The sequence below is a fragment of the Mytilus edulis genome, chromosome 3 (assembly GCF_963676685.1).
Source record: "Mytilus edulis chromosome 3, xbMytEdul2.2, whole genome shotgun sequence".
Classification (NCBI taxonomy): Eukaryota; Metazoa; Mollusca; class Bivalvia; order Mytilida; family Mytilidae; genus Mytilus; species Mytilus edulis.
This window is the reverse complement of record NC_092346.1, coordinates 32,139,644-32,154,293: the sequence shown is the minus strand read 5'-3', so window position 1 is coordinate 32,154,293 and position 14,650 is coordinate 32,139,644.

The window sequence follows — 14,650 nt, the reverse complement described above, 5'->3', positions numbered from 1 at the left end:
TTATTATAGATCAAACTTTTTTAGTATTGTCATACACGTGAGAGGTTTAGCTAGCTATAAAACCAGGCCGTTCAATCCAATCAAAAGACAATGCCTGTACCAAGTCAGGAATATGACAGGTGTTATCCATTCGTTTGATGTGTTTGGGTTTATTTTGCCATTTGATTAGGGACTTTTTGTTTTGAATTTTCCTCGAAGTTCAGTATTTTTGTGATTTTACTTTTTTTATATTGTTCAAAAATGTTCATATTTTTCAAGTTTTAATTTTTTTTTTGTATATATGTCTCTGCTTTTGTATTAGTTGTTTTTGGCTTTGAACTAGCTGCCAGTAACTGCGTGTACTCTCAAATTGATCAGTATTTGGTGTCTTTTATGTTGTTTTAATGAATAAGTACCCTGACACGCCCGGACTGTTGGATATATATATTAAAAAAAAGATGCGTAATAATTGCCAATGAGACAACTCTCGACAAGTGACCAAATGACATAGCAATTTGAAACTATTTGTCACCGTACGGTCTTCAACAATGAGCAAAGCCCATATCGCATAGTCAGTTATAAATGTATGACTCCTTTGTTTCGATCTGATGAGGTACATTTGTAAGTCATTTTCAACTTATTTTTAAAGTGCGTTCTTATGTTGTACTGTTACACCACTGTCAAAGGTTAGGGACGACATCAAAAGTTCAATGAAGGATAAAAAAAAAACTTAATTCACATAGTTTTTTCACTGTTTGAATTGTTTTACATTTGTTATTTTTTGGGACCTTTTATAGCTGACTATGCAATATGACCTTGGGTTTTGTTCATTGTTGAAAGCCGTACTGAGACATATACTAGTGTTAACTTCCATGTAATGTGGTTTCTGGTGAAGAGTTGTCGCATTGGCAATTATGCCACATCTTCTTATTTATCATATACATTTTATATGGGTTTGATATAAATAAAGAGATGTTGTATGAATGACAATGAGACAACTTACCAACAGTCCAAAATGACGTGGATTTAACTAAAAGATCACCATAAAGCCTTCAACAAAAAGCAAAATCTATATCATATAATAATATATATATAGTCAGCTTTAAAAGCGTTCCCAACTTCACCAAACCTCAATTGGCAACGGTGAAATACCAAACGACTGGAAAGAAGCAACAATAGTCCCACTATTCAAAAAAGAAGAAAAATATATTGTAGCAAATTATCGACCAGTTTCACTAACTTCTAATTCATGCAAAGTTCTCGAACACATCATCTGCAGTTCAGTCATCACATTTTTGGAAAAACATCACATCTTGACAGACAGTCAGCATGGATTCTGAGCTCGTAGATCCTGTGAGACACAACTAATTTCAACGATAGAAGGAATTTCCAAACAACTGAAATCAGGGAAAGATCAAGTGGACGTAATTTTACTCGACTTTGCAAAGGCTTTTAACAAAGTCCCACACTGCAGATTACTCAACAAATTTAACCACTATGGCATTAGAGACGAAAACCTGAAATGGATCTTAGAAAACAAGAAACAACAAGTGGTAGTTGAGGGCTGTAAGTCAACACTGGGAGACGTACTTTCAAGGGTCATTAACGACTTATATACCAGAAACAGTTCAACATTCAACTGTCAAACTATTCACTGACGACTGCCTCCTATTCCACCATATCAAGAATTTCCAGGACGAAGCCAAACTACAACAGGACCTCTCACAATCTAATTAAAAACCGATCTCTCATCGCTCCTGTTTCTGATATGTCGCGTGGGAGCGCGACATATCAGAAACAGGAGCGATGAGAGATCGGTTTTTAATTAGATTGGACCTTTCAGCACTAGAAGACTGGAAAAAGTGCACCGTCATCCGCATTAGCACCAACAGTAAATCCAAAAAAGAGACATACTATAAATTACATGGCCACACTCTCGAAACTGTACCAACCAGTAAATGTCTAGGAGTAAATTTCAGTAAGGACCTACAATGGAAACATCATATTGACGTCACTGCCAAAAAAGCCATCAGATTCCTTAGGCGTAACCTTTGAGAATGCAACAAGAATGTACGAAATGCAGCCTATATCTCTCTGGTCAGACAAACACTAGAATATCCTCGTGCGGCATGGGACCCTCATACAACTGAGGACGTAAACCGCTTAGAACAAATGCAAAGGAGGGCCGCCAGGTTTGTAACAAACAACTACACTGATAAAACACCTGGATGTGTTACAACTATGGTTAAGACACAAGGATGGGAACCACTAGCTAACAGACGAAGTAACCATCGACTCGTCATGCTTTACAAGGACTCATACTTTCTATGGACTATGCATGAGTGGAACCACCTTCTAACACCTACAACTGAGGCTCTGACAATAGAGAGGTTCCAGAGTGCACTAGCCAACAATAGTGCACATCAGAAACCAACACCATAGACAGCAGCCAAGTGTACATAGTTTTAAATTGTATATATTCGGAACGTTTTATTTATAAATAGTTACAGGAGAATTGCTGTCTCCTCCGCCTCGTGGACTTATAACATTCCTTTAAAGAATTAAGTCCTTACTTAGCAAGGAAGGAGAAGGAGAAGAAGATAAAGACCCCGATTTGATAAAATGCGACACAATTCTAACAACAAAACCCGTCGGCCATGAAAACGAAACAGTTAACGAAAATATACCCGGCCTCTGATCTCTACGTTGTGTCTTTTATTTTAGAAATGTATAAATACGCTATACCACGTCCGGTCTGTGCGCTTTTGTGTGTATGTGTGTTTCTGCATTGAATCAATCTAAGGAGTTGAGTCCTTTTCAACTAATTTTTATACTGACCGTCTCAGTTCTTATGCTGTACTATAACTCCACTGTCCATATTCAGGGAGATAGTTGGGCCTTGGTGCCTTTAAACATGTTAACCCCATCACATTATATATATGTGTCGGTCCCAACTGAGAAGCCTTTAATGTAGTGGTTGTTGTTTGCTGCTGTATATCATATATCTCTTTTCGTTCAGTGTTTTGTTCATAATCAGGTCGTTCATTTTCTCGTTTTACATTTGTAATTTCGGGTCCTATAGCTAAATATGCGGTGTGGCTTTTGCAAAAACTTACGGGGGTGGAGGTGAAGTGAAGGCGTATGCTGCAGAAGAGTCATGCAGTTCCTGCTTCACTTGTAAAACCCATAGTGCATGTGAATGAATACAACTGTCCGCATGGATGTGCGAATTTCATATCTTTGATGAGGGCGATTTAGACGTGGTATTATACAGACAGCGTGGGTATATTGTTGGAGACTGACTTGTCATCGAGATGCCTTTTTGTCATTGTTTTGTTTGGTTGCTGTCTCTTTGATGTTTACCCACATCTTCTTTAAATTTCGAAAGTCATGTTATCATTAGTAATTAAGTGTTGTCTACTTATAAACGACTCAAATCATGGTTTGGCTTGAGGTTTTGTCTTATAATTCAATATAATAGTACTAGTAACATATTCCTGAAAATCTACCTGGACTGATTATAGTTTTTGCGACACATTTCGATTACGTGTATTTTCATAAAGTTCGGGGTTATTATTTAAAAGCTTTCTAACAACGATCGATAAGAAAAGGGAAAGGGTGTTGGGCTTTTCTTTAAAATTAGCTAAAAGTGTATGTTGGCAAGTTTGTGAAGCATATGAACCCCATAATTTAGAAACTTCTATTTCCTTATAGATTATTACTAACACTGTTTTAAAGCAAACCATCCCATGTCTAATATCAAACTAAAATTATCCATTAAGATGGTATTTTCTCATTTAATTAACATGTATTCCCTATAAATTAAGAGCGTTCAGGCACTTTTCTGGATTTACTTTCATCAGGAATGCTCAAAGCCGAATATTTGAAAGCGAAGAGCTAGCTATATGACCAAAAAGGGACCTAGAAAAAAGTAAAATCACAAAAAAACTGAACTCCGAGGAAAATTAAAAACGGAAAGTCCCTAATCAAATGGCAAAATCAAATGATAAAACACATCAAACGAATGGACAACAACTGTCATATTCCTGACTTGGTACAGCCATTTTCAAATGTAGAAAATGGTTGACTGAAACTGGATTTACAGCCAAACTTATCTACCTTAGTTTCTTATAAATTCAAAATTTATAAACGGACAATTTTGAAAAAAGGGTTGTTAAACATAATATCAGTACCGAAGTAATGACTATTAAGTTATTTCTGTTTTCTATAGTATCGTCTATTATTTACAAGAAATTATATTTTTTAAAGCCTATTAGAGACAACTCCAGCGTATCTATCAACAGTAACGTCCACGATATTACAAGTGTGTTATCTCCCTTTGTATATTGTCCATGACCAATATGTAATGCAACAGAAATAATGTCCATGGCTATCAGCCAGTGCAACATAAACATTACACGGAGGCAATTTTCTGAGGCAGGGTGACATTTTGTGACCCTTTAATTTCTTGCTTCAAATTCTTATCAACACTTTGTCGTGTTCTTATCAGAGATATATCTGTAATTTCCTGCAAAGATCCCTCTAACGAGGACATTATCGGTGACTCCCATGTCAAAAGCGACCGCGACCAAATATTTTATCTCATTTTATAATTAAATTATCTTTATGTTGAATATCAGGCATTTTTTAATTCTCAGATTTGAACTTTGGTAACAGGTTTGCAATAAGTTAAATTATTTAATGGGATGGTAATGACAACACTTAAAAAAATTTAATTTAATTTTCGATAACGGAGTTATAATTTATAAATATTCAAAAATAAATAAAAATCTGTAAAATACAAAAAAAAGCGCAGCATTTTAATGCATTGAAAATTTGAAGACGATACAGCTGTCATGTACCTCAAAATGTCGTTAATTTCATCAGACAAGTCTTATAATTTTTGCTTAAAATTAACATATTGACCATGGGCGCTAATTTTTTATCTATTCTTCGTAGCAATTTGTAAATTTGCAAATTAAGACGAAGAAAATGGACCTAGTATTTTGAAGAAGTGTGTCTTGTTCTCTTGGACAAGGACATGTCAAGTTAATATTCCATCTCCGAGCGAGCTCACTCGACTGTAAAAATGTTCACATGTATGTTGTCAAGTTTTGATGTGTTTTACATTCAAAGATATAATTTAATTGTATCGGTAACAAGCTGAAGCTGGGAAATTATAGCTTCTAATATAGAGAGATAATTAAACTTCATCAAACCGAAAAATTTGGTTCCTTCAAATCCAACTGCAAAAAGGCGTCTGCGAATTGTTCTAAGTGATTTGAGCCTATTTGACAGATTACTGAAAATAAATATAGCCTAGAAGATTTAATTAGCAAATTTAGGGAATAAAATTCATGGCATATGTTACTTTTTGTTGTTGCTAAAAAAAGGCAAGAAATTACGATATTCAGAAGAAGTATCTCAGAAATTCGTTTCTTAAAAATTCGAAAGAATGAATATAGCGATGATCCGTTTTTGCCGGGTCAACATATTTTTTCCATGACAAATGTATTCTTATTAATTTAAACACCAACCACGGACTTGTAATCACTTTTGTTCCTTAAAATGAAACAAGATCGGAAACAAAATACAAAGTGAATTTCTGAAGGAAAAATCTAATAGGATGCAACACACACGCACATAGGAATGAAAATAAGAGAAGGGTTAGAAGATAATTATGAGTGACAATTCGCAAAGTAAATTTTCTTGTAACAGAATAATACCGAACAAACAGGATATTGTTGGGAGGATTAAAGCATACAAATGTTTCCAATAAAATATTTATTTTAATATAAAATACCAAAAATGTAAATTGTAAATTCTTTCCTTTGTTCCTGAGGTAACTTTGTCTTCTATTGAACTAAAATCAGTTAATATATTTACAGTCCATGACAGAAACGTGCTAACAATTTTTATTATAAAATAAAACATTTTTATGAAACATACGCGATGAAAAATATATATTATATTTAATTATATTTTTTTTTATTATCAATATAAACCTAAAATTCATTCTAAATACATATAATATTTTTGTATTACATGTATATATATGTTTATTTATTTAGCTGAGCTTTCAACTATTCAGCTTTGAAGGTAAATGTAAAAAAGGCACTTCGGACGCATGAAATTTATAAAGTGTTTTTTTTTCCATATTTTTCTATGTATAGTCTAAGCCCAACTTACTGACAGTAGAGCAAACCGTTCAACATTGTGCGGAACTATTTTTATGTGTATTAAAACATAACATTTCTTTATTTATTCAATACATTACACTTCATAATTATGTACACATAGAGAGAAAAAAAGAAAAACAATTCTATTTATTTATTCTCCTACATTCACCCCTACATTGGCCAAGGCTACAAAGACACGAAGACAACGAAATAGAAACATAAACAAGAAAACACACAAACAAACAAAAAACAAAAAACAAACAAAACTATAAGATATATATGAGAAAAAATTAACTTTTGGTACACAGATGTAAACGTAAATAAAAATAAGGAGATGTGGTATACATGTAAACCAACTTATTTTCGCGTTTACTTTATTTTGCGTTAAGACCTTTCGACAGCAGCAATTTGACATATTCGGACGATTTATATGCGCGTTATATTATTAATCGCGAAAAAAGGTTGATTTTACAGTAATTGCAATGACACAAATATCTACCAAAGTCCGAATGACGTGAATAATTGATTTATAAAAGCAGAGACAGCTAGCCTATAAGAAGGGTTTTATTTCGGGTTAATAGTTTTAGATTTTGTGTATCGGGACAACTTGCGTCAAAATTATTTATTATTATCATTCTATTTATAAGTTCTCTAAAAATATCTTTTCGTTCTGCTGATTGTTCATTGAAATGACAATGAAGAAAAACATGATGTATATCTTCCACCTCATCGCAGCTCTATCAGTGAACTATCTGTGTTAAACTGGAAATTGTTTCTATATTGTTCTGTTTCTATGGACCTATACTGATGATGTCTATCAATAACATTAAATTAATTGACCAGTTTTCATAAAAGTGCGAGCTAGCCACAAAACTAGGTTCAACCCAACATTTTTTTCTTAAAATGTCCTATATCAAGGAAAAGAGCAGTTGTTATCTCATAGTTAGTTTCTGTGTATGTTGCATTGTCGTTTGTTTTTTGTACACTTCAGTGTTTCTGTTGTTTCGTTATTTTCATCTTATATTTGATGTGTTTCTCTCGGTTTAAGCCGTTTGTAACCCGGATTTGTTTTTTTTTCAATCGATTTATGACTTTCGAACCGCGGTATACTACTGTTGCTTTTATTAATAGTACATTTCCAGCCCTATAAATGATCAGCGAGTATTAACATAAGTAAATTATATACTCTTTAGTAAGTAACTTTACTAAAACGGATTGAAGTGATATAGACACCAGGTCTACGTGTTTACCTATATGAAATACTTCAGTTTTTTGTTTAGTTTTGTTTACGAGTTATGTTAAATCAATTTGAATAAAATTGGACGTGATCGAGAAACGGGTTTTACAGAACTTATTTATATATGTCCGACATTGCTAGACTTTGCAGACGATTCCGTAATATTTTGTCGTCAATAGCGAACAGTTCTGACGACATCATTCAATTTTTTTTATGCACATAAATGGGTTTTTACATGAACAATCTAACCAAATTTAGGCAATTTTCAACGACTCATAGCTTGAAAAATAGCGCGGCGACTCATTCTTTTTTATCATATTATTGAGAAAAAAAAGCCTTTATTAAAGTCTTCATTTTTGATAATTATAAGAAAAATCGGTCTCCAAAAGTATATACTTATGATCTACCTTAAGCGAATGTCATAGAAGTGAGAGGTTTAGCTAGCTATAAAACCAGTTTTAATCTAAAAGTTTCTACATATCAAGTCAGGAATATGAGGTTTTTTTTCCATATTTCGTTTGACTGTTTGAGCTATGGATTTTACCATTTGATAAGGGACTTTCCGATTTGGATTTCCTTGAGGTTCGGTATTTTTGTTATTTTTCCTTTTTCGTGCACTTTAAAATCAGTCCAGGACATAAACATATCACTAAATTTCAAATATGTTCTTAAAAAACCCTGCATTTTACTTTTACTCAATTTCATTTTTTTTCCTTTTTGGAGCTCATTAAAAACCTGATGCAAAACAAAGAAAACCACACGTTTGGCCTTAGATTACTGAGTAGATCAACAAAGAAAACCACACGTTTGGCCTTAGATTACTGAGTAGATCAAAACAAAGAAAACCACACGTTTGGCCTTAGATTACTGAGTAGATCAAAACAAAGAAAACCACACGTTTGGCCTTAGATTACTGAGTAGATCAACAAAGAAAACCACACGTTTGGCCTTAGATTACTGAGTAGATGAGTCCCGAATGTTTATTTACTTTACTTTCGGTACCCATCTCAAAGAACCAAAACAAGCGTCGATGATTGATCTCCCTTATCAAAATCATATACAAACTTTATTTCCCAAAAACTCATTATAGATTTGATCAAATAATTAAAAAAAAGGACCCGAAGCAGTGAAAATTAAAACCTTTCGTTAATAACGTTTTTAAATCGAAGCTTTGAAAATGATACACCTTATCGCATATCGTTATATGATAAACATCTCTTTATGAAAGTGGTCATTTGCATTGAAAATTAAAAATGGTGCTAAGCACATTCAGTCATCGCCATGCAGCATAACTAATTATAAACGCCAAGGTATTTTTATAGCCCGTCTGCACCCACTGTACACTATAACCGACCAAATATCAAAATTCAAAGTAGTATTTATAAACTTCCGATTTGAATCGGTCCTTTTCTTGTTTCTTTTATCACTCCAAGTTATCTGATTAAATTAAATACTTATGATACACGTCATCAAATTAAAAAAGGTTTAGATTTGAAAAAAAGATTTGTTGACGTTTAAGAATTGAACACCATTGAACAGACGACACTTTGATGTCTAAATTAAACGGAGGTTACAACATATTGAAGAAAGATAATTTATTGTTTAACGCTAACGTCCAAAAATTTATGATACAAGAATGTCTAGAACCAAACCACTGAACATCAAAATGAAAATAAATAAATAAATATATAAATTTCTAAATAGATATATAAAGAATTAGTTAAAGAAAGTGAAATAAATGAATAAAATAACTAAATGAATAATCATATAAACAATTAGTTAAAAAGCAAGAAAATTGAAAAAAAAGTAGAAGAAAAAAAAGAATGAAAAAAAAGACAATAAATAAATAAATAATTTATTAGATAAATATTTTCTTAAATAGATAAATAAAACAGGTCACAAAATGTATCTATTTCTTATGCTAAAAACTTGAATTTCAGAACAGAAGGAGCTGACTTGTGTGTGATGCGGAGCAACATCACTGGCATCACTGACTATAGCTGAAAACGTTGGTCCATAATAAACTAAACCAACTCTAGTAGACGACCTCATTTTAGACCGAGGCACAAGTCTGACCTCATATCAACCAAAGCTTAGGTAAAGACGAACAAGGAAGCGCGTATCTAAAGATTTAATCCGATAGCAAGATATAGAGCTCCCAGTTGGACAATTGGCCCGTTAAAAACAAACTTTGAGTATAAATATTAGCTCTACCTAGCAACATATAGTGCTACAGAAAAGCTGCGGACAACAGCAAATGCGAAAGAACACGTCAAATTTAAAGCCGCTTAAATAATATAGAAAAATCAAAATAACCAATAATAAATTGCCATCACAAAGTTCTTAGTTTGATAGAGAAGTTTTAATAAAGTGGACGCATTGGTCTCAGTAAGCGAAGGCTGTCTCACAAGAGTCTGAGGTTTTTATTTCGAAATCTTTCTGTTCATTATTTATTATTTTGCTTTTGCATTTCTTGTCTTATTTGTTGATTTAGTTTGAGGAATTCTAGTCTTCCAATGCCGTATACTTTGGTTGATAAATATATGAATCATTGAAGTCTACAAAAATATTCAATGACGATCAGCACGCTGTCAAAAACCAATGAGAAAATGCCGCGCCTTCAACTGGCCCTTTAACAAACACATTTTCCTTTTATTCATTTCATTATTTCGTAAAAAAAAAAATCGGCAAGAAAGGAACAAAATGGTGGATAGTTGTGTCAAAATGGCTGTTTGTGCGTGTTGTTGTTATTTTTAGAGTGCACTGTATAACCCAAGTGGATAGTTGTCATATGGACTATCATACCACATCATCCTATCTTTATATGGATAACTCCTTAAAACAACGGTTAATGTGTGAACATACAAGCAACACAATGAACAATGAACTCACATAGTTCTGCCAATATCATTGAAGCTAACAACTTACTGAAGAAAGACAAATCTGCTAATTACTCAGCGAACAAAACAGAATCTGCCAAAATATCAAACGAACAAACACAAATTTACTAACAATACAATAAGCAAAGATACGTCGAAAAATAAAAGATGAATGATAACTAACCTTCTAAAACAGAAGGAGTCGACTTGTATATCAGACGAGTAACGTTCAAAGATGCACCGTACCCTAAAAACCGAATATACAATGCAGAATTTCAGTGAATACAAAACTGACAACACTTTATTAGGAAATGTTGCACCAAGAAGGATAGAACAACACGCAAAAGAAATTGTAAGCAGTAATAACACTTCAATGATGCAGCAAACTCAACACAACGACCAATCATAGAACTACTAACAAAAGTAAATAACAAAAATAACACAACGACCAATCATAGAACTACTAACAAAAGTAAATAACAAAAATAACACAACGACCAATCATAGAACTACTAACAAAAGTAAATAACAAAAATAACACAACGACCAATCATAGAACTACTAACAAAAGTAAATAACAAACTCAACACAACGACCAATCATAGAACTACTAACAAAAGTAAATAACAAAAATACCAAACTCAACACAATGACCAATCATAGAACTACTAACAAGAGTAAATAACAAAAATACCAAACTCTAAGGAAAATTTCAAAAATGAAAGACCCTCATCAAATTGCAAAATCAAAAGCTCAAACTCATCAAACTAATGTAAAACAACTGTCATAGTCCTGTCAGACATTTCCTTAGGTACACTAAACCAGCAAAATTAGCTTGATATGTTTATTATATTTGTTAGAAACTTAATGACGTCGCAATGAGCACGACTATAAGTACAAAACAAAAAAGAACAACGAGCCATGCATATATGATAAAGTTGTTATATGTTTTACCGACATAGCTGTTTAATACAGTAAATTAATTTATTACTAACACAGGTATATATTAATATTCTTGTACACTGCAATTGTTATAAAACACATCAAATAACATCATTACAAACCTAATCTTGATTTATATCCAATTTTCAGAAATATCGTGTAACGTCACTTTTGTGGTGTTGATACAGATGTGTGACGGACAGTTCGTGGTTCTCTTTTTTGTGTGCTGTCCTAGGTTGTTTTACGTATTCGTTATTATTCTGTGGACCATGTCGAAATATTCTATTATATTTATTTGTGTAATATTCTGTCCTGATTGTTTTTGCATTTATTTGTACGGTATTCCTGTCATGTAATGCTGTCATTTTAGTGGTATATTTAACATTGCCATAAAAGCGCCAGGTTGGGCTAGCAACAAAACGAGGTTTAAACCCACCATTTTGTTATAAAAATGTCTTGTACCAAGTCAGGAAAATGGCAGTTGTTATCTTATAGTTCGTTTCTGTGTGTTTTGCATTGTCGTTTGTTTGTTGTTGCATTTCAATGTTTCTGTTGTTTCATTGTTTTCCTCTTATAGTTGATGTGTTCCCTCGGTTTTAGTTTGTAACCCGGATTTGTTTTCTCTCAATCAATTTATGACTATTTAACAGCGGTATACTACTGTTGCCTTTATTTATAATTTGCAATGAAAAATTGCAAGAAAGCACAACGAACAATATTATAGCAGAAAAACGAACCAATAATCGGCTATAAAGCAATTAACATTGTTGTAGTTACCAACATCACAATGATCAATTATATTGATGTCTCCAACACGATGAGATTTGATACAGATGACAATTGCAAACAACACATTGAGCAATGATAAAGCTGCCATTACATAATCAGAATTGACATAGCTGCATACAACACATTGCACAATGATAAGGCTGCCAACATAAAATGACCGATGGTAGATCTGGCAAAATACAACGAGCAATAATTAATCTGTCATTACTTTATGAGCAATTGTACAACTGCATACAACACAACGAACAATAAAAAAGTACCAACACCGTGAGCAATGGTAAAGCCACAAAAACACAATCAGCTATGACAAACTGCCAATTCAAAATGAGCAATGATACAGCTGCAAACAACACAATGAACGATCACCAATAATAAAGACCACCAGCAAAGAAGAAAATGGTATAGCAACAACCAATAAAATGAGCAATGATAAAGATGCAATTACATAAAGAGCAACGATACATCTGCGAACACGAAACGAACAATGAAACAACGGCCTATACAAAACGAGCAATGACACTGCTCCACACAAAACAAAGAATAATGATGAACCTGTGAACACAAAATTAACAACAGCAAACCTGCATTTTTAGCAATAATAAATCTGCCAACATATAAAGAGCAATGGTACAGCTGCAAAACACAAAAAAGCAATGATAATTCTGTCAACGTAACATGAACAATGGTACAGCTACACAAAAACAATGAGCAATGTAAAAGCTGCCATTAAACAACAGTCGATAGTACAGCTGCAAACAACACAATGAACAACAAAAATGTTGCCTACACAAAATGAGAAATGGAACTGCTGCAAACAACATATTCAGCAATGATCAATCTGCCGACACATAATGAGCAATTGTAGATCTGTCCATAACACAATGAGGAACGATAAAACTTCATGTTTATAATGAACAATGGAACAGCTACAAACAAAACATGAGCAATGTTCAATCTGCCGACACATTGTGAGCAATGGTACAGCTGCAAACAATACAATAAGCAATGATAATGCGGCAAACATAAAATGAACAATTGACACAGCTTCAAACAACACAACGAGGAATGCAATTGATGCCATTACACAACTGGCAATAGTAAGCTGCAGACAATACAATGATCAATGATAATGCAGCCAACAGAAAATGGGCACTGACACAGCTGCAAACAACACAATGAGCAACATTAAAGCTGCTATTAAACAACGGGCAATTGAACAGTTGCAAATAGCACAATGGTGCAGTTGTAAATGGAAGCAGCCAAAAACAAAATGCAACTATATGTCAATCAGCAAAGTTTATCCTTAACACAATGACAAACTTAAAACATTAACACAATGAACAACTTAAAGCTGCCATACCGCCATGATCACCTCAAAACATTAATACAATTATCATTTCAAATCTGACATTAACACAATGACCAACTTAATTCTGACATTAACACAATGACAAACCTAGAGAATTCACACAATGACTAACGTAAAGCTGACATTAACACAATGACTAACTTAAATATGTCAATGCGATAATGACTGATATTAGATCTACTTTAAAATAGCCAATGATCGATATATTTAATAAAAGTACGAACCCACGACTGACAAAGGACGTATCAAAATACAAAGGAATATATACTAGTAATCAATTAGCATAAACAGTGGATATAATTCTTATAAAAGTACAATAACCTGCTACCAAGGTGGCAATAGCACATATTTGACAGCGATATATCTGACAACAACACAATGACCAAAAAGAAATGACATACCGGAGTAAACTTTACAAAGTGAGGGACTATAAATTGGACAAACGCACAATGAGCAGTTATTATTCTGACAATTTTACTAGTATATTGACGAATGACATACCTGACAGTATTACACTAACCAACGATAATTTATAAATCTGACAATAAGACGATAACCAGTTACAAATCTGACAAAAGGGACGATAATCAGTTACAAATCTGACAAAAGGGCCGATAATCAGTTACAAATCTGACATTTGGGCTATAATCAGTTATAAATATGACAATAACAGAATGGCCAACGATAGATCTAACAGTAACATCTTAACCTAGCCGATAATGATTATAACGTTACAAAACACAACAATAACAAATTCGAAAATATGAAAATACAATTGTATTTACCGTAGTTCACACATCGTTAATTCTAAATCTGATATATAAGTATCAATAGCAAGTCTGACAATGACCGATGTATCTTTCCTCATCTATAATGGTCAACTAATTTTTTAATAACTTTAAAATAACGCTATGACCAGTGTGTTGAATGTGTAATAATTGATAGATATATAAAATGGCTAGCGATAATCTAACAACAACTTAATGGTCGATGATATGGTTATACCCAATATACATTTGTTAATAAGAACATGAATAACGAGTCATCTTGCATTTTGCCGCGCGATACAAATCCGACACTAACAAAACGACGAATTTGACAATAACAAAACGACTAATTTGACAATAACAAAATGACCAATTTGACAACAAAGTGTAATGACAATCGATGTACTAACAACAAAGTGTAATGACAATCGATGTACTAACAACAAAGTGTAATGACAATCGATGTACTAATTACAACAGAATAGTCACAAACACTATTCAAATACTAA